General features: G+C 36.3%; 1 protein-coding gene across 1 annotated transcript in view; it reads left to right on the forward strand.

The window, feature by feature from the left end:
* The window catches only part of LOC107723369 (serine/threonine-protein kinase MRCK beta-like), an 88,894-nt gene that overhangs the window by 25,642 nt on the left and 53,542 nt on the right, over positions 1–9,710 (forward strand). The gene's annotated exons all lie outside the window — the stretch shown is intronic.

A 9,710-nucleotide genomic window follows, 5' to 3' on the forward strand; every position in this document is an offset into this window, starting at 1 on the left:
TTACATTTCTGTACCTGAATACTACTGTTTATTTTATCTATGCTTGTAAATTGTGTATTTGTTCTTTTTTCCCCCTTTTTCTTTCTTTTTTTTACTGACTGTTCACTTGCCTTTAATCATGTTTGAACTTTCTCAGACTATAGTTTTTGCTGTGGTATATGAAGAAGTACTTAAGGTGTATGGAAAGCAAAGTCACAATGATATAAAATTAGTGTCATTCATTTTTTTGTCATTCACATTGATGTTAAAATTACATTTTCTGATTTGTGACATTACTTTTTATGTACTGCTAAAACACTGCTGGTCACTTTCAGAAGTTGTAGTGATTCTTTCTTTTCCAAGAAAGAATGTGAAACAAATTGGTTATATAATTTTCATTTTTAAATATTTTAAAATATAATTTAAATAGATTTTTCACACTTTAAGCAATATCGTATCGCATATTGAATATCGCATTTTTAACAAGGTATCGCATATCGCATTTTTTTTTCAATATCGCACAGCCCTAATCACTACTCTCCAATTGGAATTAAAAAGGTGACCTCTGCTCTGTAAACATCCATGTCAGTATTTCCCTTTTGAAAATAACTAATGAAAATGGATACATGTAACATGTAAATTATTGAAGCCAAATACTTACATTTCCCCAAGCTGTTTAGCTGTAGTACAGTATTCATAGGCTTAATCATGAAGCATACAGTGGCCCCACTTTTAACTCTCTCTTTATATTACCCTTATTGTAGATGGATGCACAGAGGAAGACAAGAGTAAGAAGTGCAGTGTGGGAGTACTACACTCAACCAACACCAGGGAAGGCAGTTTTTGTCAGAGCCCTTGTTATTCTTAATTTTGACATTAATTTTCATTTTTACACCAGACATATATATCGGTTCAAAATATCGGTTATCGGTCTACTTGATCTGTAATAATCGGTATCAGCATCGGCCCTGAAAAACACATATCGGTCGACCCGTAATGCTCACAGACTGGTGCACTGCTTTTAAATGCTATCCACCTGCTTAGAAATACCTGATCTGACATTTAGATGAGATGCTGGATTATTTTATTATAATTCACACTAACGTATATTAGTTATACTTAGCATTAATTGTGAGAATCTTAGGTTTAACCTTGTTTTATGTATGCTAATCTATGGCACAATTGCTCACCAGGCTAATTAATAAATAAAAGATGTTTTATTAGGAAGCATCAGCGTCTAGAGCAGCACTTTCAGCTCAAGATCCAATCAGGGTTTCAGAGTCTGTCATTTTCAAGTGTCTGGTTCAGTGAAGAGTGTGTGGATGTTCAAAACTAAGTAAATGAAACACAAATATATACTGAAAGCATCTTCACTTCACAAATCAATTATTTTATATCTCTGAACACTTTTGCTGTCCAAACGTTTTGATCTGTAAGATTTTGTAATTTTTTTTGACAGAAGTCTTGCATGCTCACCAAGGCAAAATTTATTAGATCAAAAATAAAACTAAAGTAAAAGCATTAAAATGTGTTAAATATTATAACAGTTTAAAAAACTGTTTTCTATTTTAATACTTTTTAAAATGTATTTTATTTATGTGATGGCAAAGCTGAGTTTTCATTACTTCAGTCTTCAGTATCACATGATCCTTCAGAAATTATTCTAATATGCTGATTTGGTGCTCAAGAAACATTTATTATTATCAATATTGAAAACAGTTGTGCTGCTAAAGATCTTAATGACCCAAAACGGTAGTTTACATTTATTACACTTTGTGTATTATTACTCTGGCATCAAACTATTTTAAAACTGCGGTCAGGAGGTTACTGGTATTTTAACAACAAAAAATTACTCACTTCATCTTTAATTATATACTTCAGTTAAATTATAGCACATGGCATTATTTGTAATAATATTGGCCTACTTATTTTATACCTACTAGGTTTAGTCTACTTTGTGAAATACTAGCATTATTGAATTATAGGTTATTAGAAATGTTTATTTCTAAGAGCATAAAAAGCATATCTAGTAGGGCTGTGTATCACCAGCAAAGCCACGATACGATACGATGCATATCACGATACAGAGGCCACAATGCGATACATATCACGATACGGACTGCACTGAATTTCACCTCAGCAGAATTTAGTAAAACAGCTATTTATTAAACACCGCATACTATAGTGCCATTTCTAACTATCGGCAGAGCAGGCAGTTGACCTCTGCATTATGAAGGGCCTCCATAACTGTACCACAGTACAATATAGGTAATGGCATATGTTTCTTGTTTACATTGGGCACTCCCCACCAGGTACAATATTCTGATTTTTTGCATTGTTTTTAAGCCCATAAATAATAATGGACTCGTTCTAATAAATTTATATTGTAATGTACTCATTCTAATATATTTTAAAAAAATCATATTTACATTGCTGGTATGTTATCATTGCACAAATTAACACACTCTACGTTTAAAAAATACAAATAAAAATTAGAAGAGTTCTAAACTAATGCGCTGTCTTCACTGACGCGTCCGCAAGTTCGCTTAGGTGCGCTTGGCAAATATGACGTCATCGCGGTGTTGGCGGAAGTTCGCTTTGAGTGCACGTGACATCGTTTCGCGTGGCGGTGTGCACGACATTTTTTTGTAACGCTCCGCTTCCGAAGATGCACGAGTTCAAAGCGACTCTAGCCGAACATGCACGTCTGTGCCAGCATTTGTGTGAAACAGAAGCAGTTTGATGTCAAGTTCAGTCACACTCACAGATCACGTTGCGGCCGCACTAAACTACTAAATCAACTAAATAGCTTAATTGCTCTAGAGCTACATTATCTTTCTCAACAAGGAGCTGGTAGCATCATTGTTTCTAAAGGAATTAAAGCCACAGCTTTACTGTTAATAGAGAAACGTGGCAAAACGGTGGTAATTCATACATACACAGCCCCCCCACTTCTCTCTCTCTCTCTGTCTCTCATAAATGAACACTTGATGAATTACACTTTTCTGAGAACAGAATATTGAAGTGGAGATCGCTAAACTGCAAGCTAAAACGAAAACCGATGTTTCAGAAAGCAAGTGCGTTTATCCACAGTGGAGAGAGAGCGCGTGCACACATGGTTGCCAGGTTGACAAAGATAAGTAGCACACTTAGCAGATATTTCCGTATTGCGCAAGTGGGAAGCTCTGTTTCGGGGATTACGTCTCTTTATATCAGGCAACCCAGTTGTGTTCCTCTGCGGCCAGATTAAACCTTGTTATAGCCTATATATTATGCTCTATTCATTATTTTTTAGAAACCTCACACTTTTCTGCTCAATTTTAAACGTTGTTCTTGTATTCAAATTAAGCGCGGTCCACTGCTGCACACGTGCCACAATATCGATACAGGGCCAGCTGTATCGATACTCGTATCGTCAAATCTCTGTGACGATACATCGTCGTATCGAACACAGCACTAATATCTAGTCAAAGGAAGAGGAAATAAAGACCTCTCCAGGTCACCCACAGATGGCAATTTGTTTTCATACAGATGTACAAATATCTCTTTCATTGCATCCAAGAACTCAATTTATTTCAGGCAACGCATTCTTGATTCTTCCGTTCTCTCGCTCTCTTATGCTGATGCACTTATTTGGTACATAATGGCATTTTTCATGACTACACTAACCAATGGCTTGGTAATAAACATTTTCTCGTCCCCTGATCGTAGTGTGGCCTCCCTAGCTCTGTGTTGTGACCTGGCGGTATGGCAGAACAGTGTAGGCTGTGTTATCCCGAGCTGGAGGAAAGTGTCCCGCTCCCTATGGCTCACTCTGAACAATAGCCTTCTCATCTCATCAGTTGCAAAAAATCACTTCGATGAATGACTCAGTTAGTTGTGAATGTAAAACTAATATTGTCCTGTTGGTCATCTGTTCCGACTGCTTTGGTATCATACGCTTACAGGCTTACAGAGGCGTGCTGTTGGGAAAATTTCCATCCAGAGAGCCACAGTCATTCAGATCGCTGTTTGTTTGGAGGCGAGTGGCTGTATGGTACGCCAACATTGAGTGGTCTGATTCCGCTGATTGATGCAATAAATCAACCCAACTGTAAATGAAGCTTAATGTCCTTGGTGCTGTAAGCATCTTTTTGTGGAAACTATCCCTAGGGCTGTCGCGGTGAGGGAATTTCCCTTGCGGTAATTTTGAGTGGCTCAGTAGCGCGGTAGTGTAAAACGAGAAGGGCATAACCTTACAAAAAAATAAAACACGGAAAAATCGCGGTTGCTGCGGTTCTTGCATTCCTCTGCGGTTTGCTCGTCAATAGCGCGGTATTGCGATATTGCGGTTATCGCGACAGCCCTAACTATTCCTGTTATTTGTGTGAGGGGAAAAGTGTGATACTTTAATGACAGTAAAACCACCTTTACAAATTGGACATGTGAAAAAAAAAAATTGGAAGTTGTAAATAAAGCAGATTATTGGAGTATGTTTTGCAAGAAAATACTATTTCTGTTTTTGTTAGTAATAAGAACTCTCTCGACACAGCGAGTGTTCGTATTTTGTGGGCAGACGGGGATTATGCTAACGTGTTACCCAAGTGACGTAGATCGGTAACAGGCAGAAGATTCGAAAATATAACGACTCGTTAAGGCGATTCTGAGTCGACTCTTTCTTTTGAGAGACAATATCTTTATTTATCATGCACTTTTTTGATTAACAACTTTGCAGACTGTTTACATTGAAGGATAGCTACCTTACAACCTGCAAAAGAGATATTTTTCGAAAACCCATATGACCTGCTCTTTAATGCCTTATTCTGGTAACAAGTGGAGGGAAATAGGTAAAATCCATGGAATAAGAGAAAAAAATGTATTTGTTGTGCCTTTGGATGTCAGAATTGGAATGCAAATAATTTTTATAGAATACTGTTGTCAAAGACACCATTTGAAGCTAAACGCAGATGTTTAAATGGACAGACTATGGATGAAATCTGCTATGATTACCCTACTTTTAAAGCATAAATTTGATTAACACAATAGGTCTACATAATATTCACATATGCAGTTCATAGGGAACATGTTGCATTAGCCCTACAGTTACAGCATGAAATACTATTTAAACCTATAACATTTTGAATGTCAAATGACAAGTTGATTTTTCTTATCAGAATTGTGAGATTTCGGAATTGCGAGGACAAATGTTAGAATTTTGAAATATACGCTCTCAATAACCTTTTTTATTCTTGTATTCCGTGGCTTCCATTGACTGCTACATTAAAACTGTCATTTTCTGCCACCAGATTGGCTCCGCTAGGGCTGGGCAAAAAATTGAATGCGATTTTCATGCGAATCTCGTCAGTAAAGCCGCTTCTGGTGATTAGTAGTAAATCTCCAGCACGTGCTTTCAGATGGAGCGGCATTTACTAGACAGAGCCGTAGATCACTGACAAGCTACAGAAAATCGCGTTCAAAATTAGATTTTTTGCACAGCCCTAGGCTCTGCCCACAAAAGCGTCATCACTGTTTGCAAACACCAAAATTGTTCTATAATATTAGTTGCACTTTATTTTTTCAGATGGCCCTTTTACAGTGTAATTATATTATAAGTACTGAGAATAATAATTAGTCTAACATGTACTGACTTTCAGTTTAGGGTTAGGCTTAGTTTTACTATCCACTTATTGTCATTAGTAACAATAACAGCAAAATAATGTCACTAGACTTTTGATTGTAATAATGTATTAGTAAATGTTTAAATAAACAAACTAAGGTTTCTAAATTACCTTTTAAATTATTGAAAAGGTAGTCTTTAATCAGCTGAACAAATACTTAAACTCAAATGGATACCTGGACAATTTTCAATCTGGTTTTCGACCGCATCACAGCACAGAGACAGCGCTCATTAAGATAATAAATGATATTCGCTTAAATTCTGAATCTGGCAAAATATCAGTGCTGGTACTACTAGATCTCAGTGCTGCATTTGACACTGTCGATCATAACATACTACTAGACAGACTGGAAAACTGGGTCGGGCTTTCTGGGATGGCAATCAAATGGTTCAGGTCATACTTAGAAAGGAGTGGTTATTATGTGAGTATAGGAGAGCATAAGTCTAAGTGGACGTCCAAATGTGCTATACAAATAAACTTGCCTTGCCTTGCCTTGCCTAAATGCTTTAGAAGTATTCTTTGTTGTCATGTTAACTAATGTAGTTATCAAATGGACCCTTGTTGTGAAGTGTTACCAACAGAAACTTGACGTAAAATAGGGCAGAGCATTTTCATTTGGCTTTAGTTTTGCTGTGACCTATCATCATTGTTAAATATTTAATTGTGTCATATTGATTGGAGATGCTCCGCTTTGACACACATGGGATAATGCAGTCTATTTTAAACTCATAAAGCTGGAGCTTTTATGTCAAGTCAGGCGTGTCCTTCATGAAGACATCGTTAGATGATGTGTGTGAAGGTGTTAATGAGAGCAGCAGTTACAGTGAGTGGTGTTACAGTGTCTATTGCGTGAGGAGGATGGTTCGCTGCTTCATCTATCACAGTCTAATCTTTGTGCACAGGGCTCCAGTGTCATGTCTAATGGAGCGTGCATGCTAACCGCAAAACTCTTTTGGATGCAGGAAGTGATGCAGCGTGTCAGGCAGACACTTACACAAAAACTCTTAGGGATGGGCCAAAATAGTTATATATTTCTCTCTCTACAATCTCTAATATATTTTTCTATTTTAATATATATATTTTTAAATATAATTTATTTCTCTGATGTCAAAGCTGTATTTTCAGCAGCCGTTACACTCTCAGAAAAAAAGGTACAAAATCTGTCACTGGGGCGGTACCTTTTCAAAAGGCACACCTTTGTACCTAAACAGTCCATATTGGTACCTTAAACGTACATATTAGTACATAAAAGGTACAAAAGTGCACCTTTTGAAAAGGTACTGCCCCAGTGACCGCTTTTGTACCTTTTTTTTCTAAAAGTGTTCAGTCTTCAGTGTCACACAATCCTTCAGAAATCATTCTAATATGCTAATTTGCTGCTCAAGAAAAATTTCTTTATATTTTTTTTCTCAGGTTGCTGAATAGAAAGTTCAAAAGAACAGAATTTATTTGAAATAGAAATCTTGTGTAACATCTGTTGTCACTGTAGATGAATTTCTGAATTTGTTCACTAGTCATGAAGAGTCTCTTGAAGACCGAGCATTAAGAGGAACAGTTCATTCAGAACTTAAAACTGAAATACTCTCAAACGCTTTCATCTGTGCAACTCAAGTGGTTGATGTTGATGTGAATATCAGATCAATATAACGTGTCCTTGCTGAATAAAAGTATTAATAAAAAAAAAAGTCTTACTGACTCCAGATGTTGTAGTTTCACTTTTGCCTCTTTGTTTCTGTTGGACGCAGGAACTTGTCTAGCAGCTTGTTTTCATATTTTCAGTCCTGCAGCTGGTGTTCTGATGTTGCCGTAATAATTTAGTATGTGTGCGATGAGAGTTTATTGTAATTGAGAATATGGACCTGAAGACTTAGAGAAATGCCTCATATTTAGGGGGCTGAGAGGATTAAATGTATGAAATACATCAGATTACACGTATGAAAAACAAAGCATACAATTTTAAATATGAAAGGCAGTTTTTGTCCCCAAGGAGTGATTTTAAAAGTATTGTGTATGCTAGTCTATTGTTTTTTGGGCCTGTATGTATGCATGTATGTATGTATGTAATTTATTATTATTATTATTATTATTTATTAACAGAATTGGTTTTATTTCAACTTATTGTATTATTTAATTTATTTTCCTGTAACATGGATGATTGTTCAGATTTGTGGGTGCCTTTTGAGGATCTAATGGTTGGCAGTGGTTGAAAATTAAAATGGAGTTGCGTCAAACTCCTCTGAGATTAATAATGAACAGCGAATGCCTCATAGGGCTGAACGATTTTGGAAAATAATCAAATTGCGATTTTTTTTTACCAATATTGCGATTGTGATTTAATATGCAATTTTTTTTTAAAGCTCTTTATGTTCTGTATTATTCAACAAAGACAAGCTATAAATCATTGTATAGTATGACCAACACAATATTATATAGATTAAACATAAATGTTCTTGAAGCAGCGCTACTTAGACCGATGGGTGTGTGTCATCAAAGTACTGCGAGAGCTATAAGAGAGCGCGGACGTCTCCTTATGCTTTCTCTCGCCTTACTTTGATGTCATACACCGATCTGATCTTCAAGTCGAACACCCCTCTTTACTCTCACGTGTCAAGTGACCGTGTAATCGCAGCCTCTGCGATTGAAAAATCGCGTTATTTCATATCGCGATATTATCGCAAATGCAATTAATCGTTCAGCCCTAATGCCTCATGCATCCTGGTTCCTTATGCTGGGAAGTTATGCATCCTAATTCTCAGAAGATGACAACTTGCATCACACATTCCCTGAATGGCCCCCGCCGTCCCGTCTGAGGCTGAGAGTAGGTGACAGGAAGAACCGCTTTGCGTGGTCAGTGGGTTAAGATACACAGTTGTGCACCACCAGTTTATGACTCAACATTATGAACTTCTGTTGTCAGTGGTGCTGTTAATACTAGTAGCTTCCTAAATGAACGATAATATCAGACTTTTTTCTTTTTGTTGCTGCTGTCTTGGGAGTGACATACCAGTTCGCTGGCCTCGTGCATGCTGGGCTATAAAGCTGTCGATAGATGCTGGGCCACTTTGAGGGATCTTCTCATTAAAAGCAGATGATGTTCTTTCCATGCAGCTCCAAGCATGTGGTTCTGCCTGAACGGCTGAGGCGCAGGCCTGCCGTGTGTTTAGAGTTTAGAGCCCTTATGAGTGATAAATGTCTTTTGTAACTACATGAGACTCAGCGTATGTCCTCGTATGGCGAGGCGTTCAGGCTGGCTTAGCTGTGTCTTGGGTGCTCGCCAGGCCCCCAGCGATGCCTCGTAAAGCAGAAGGGACGACAGTTTGACAACATGAAATTTAACGCACACTGTTTAGGTTACATTGTTTCTTTAATCTCTTGACTGCTGCATTTGATGGATTCACTGGAGCTCCGCTTGTATACAGATTGTGGTGACGTTTAGATCAAAATCCATAATTTCAGTAGCACATTTATATGTACTCATATATTGCTACTTTTAAGATGATCATGCTAGTACCATAGCAGTTTTCTGGCCTTTTATTTTATTTTATTTTTTATTATTTATTTTATACTTAAATTTACATAAATTAAGCAATACATAATACATTTACATGAATACAGACATTAAATATAAAAAATACATTTACATAAACACATTTATTTAAATGAATTAGTTTATTATTTAATTGTTCATGCTCATTTTCCTCATTTCCATTCCTGATAAGTTAATCTTTTGAAAATACTAATTTAATAGGCTAACACTTAAATGTTTATAAAATAAAAAATGTATATTTTCATACTATACATTATTCTGTACTAAATTCACTTACACAATAGATCTTAGTTTTAGTTTATTTTTTTTTGTTTTTTCTTCACAAAATGGTATCAAATTCTAACTTTGTCCATAGTGCTGTCAAGCGATTAATCGCGATTAATCGCATTTCAAAATAAAAGTTTTTGTTTACATAATATAGGTGTGTGTGTACTGTGTATATTTATTATCTATATTTCAATACACACACATAAGGTATATATTTTGAAAATATCTACATGTATTTACATGTATATATTTATATTCAT

This window comes from Sinocyclocheilus rhinocerous, unplaced genomic scaffold, assembly GCF_001515625.1.
Source record: "Sinocyclocheilus rhinocerous isolate Xijiao unplaced genomic scaffold, SAMN03320098_v1.1 scaffold1725, whole genome shotgun sequence".
Lineage (NCBI taxonomy): Eukaryota > Metazoa > Chordata > Actinopteri > Cypriniformes > Cyprinidae > Sinocyclocheilus > Sinocyclocheilus rhinocerous.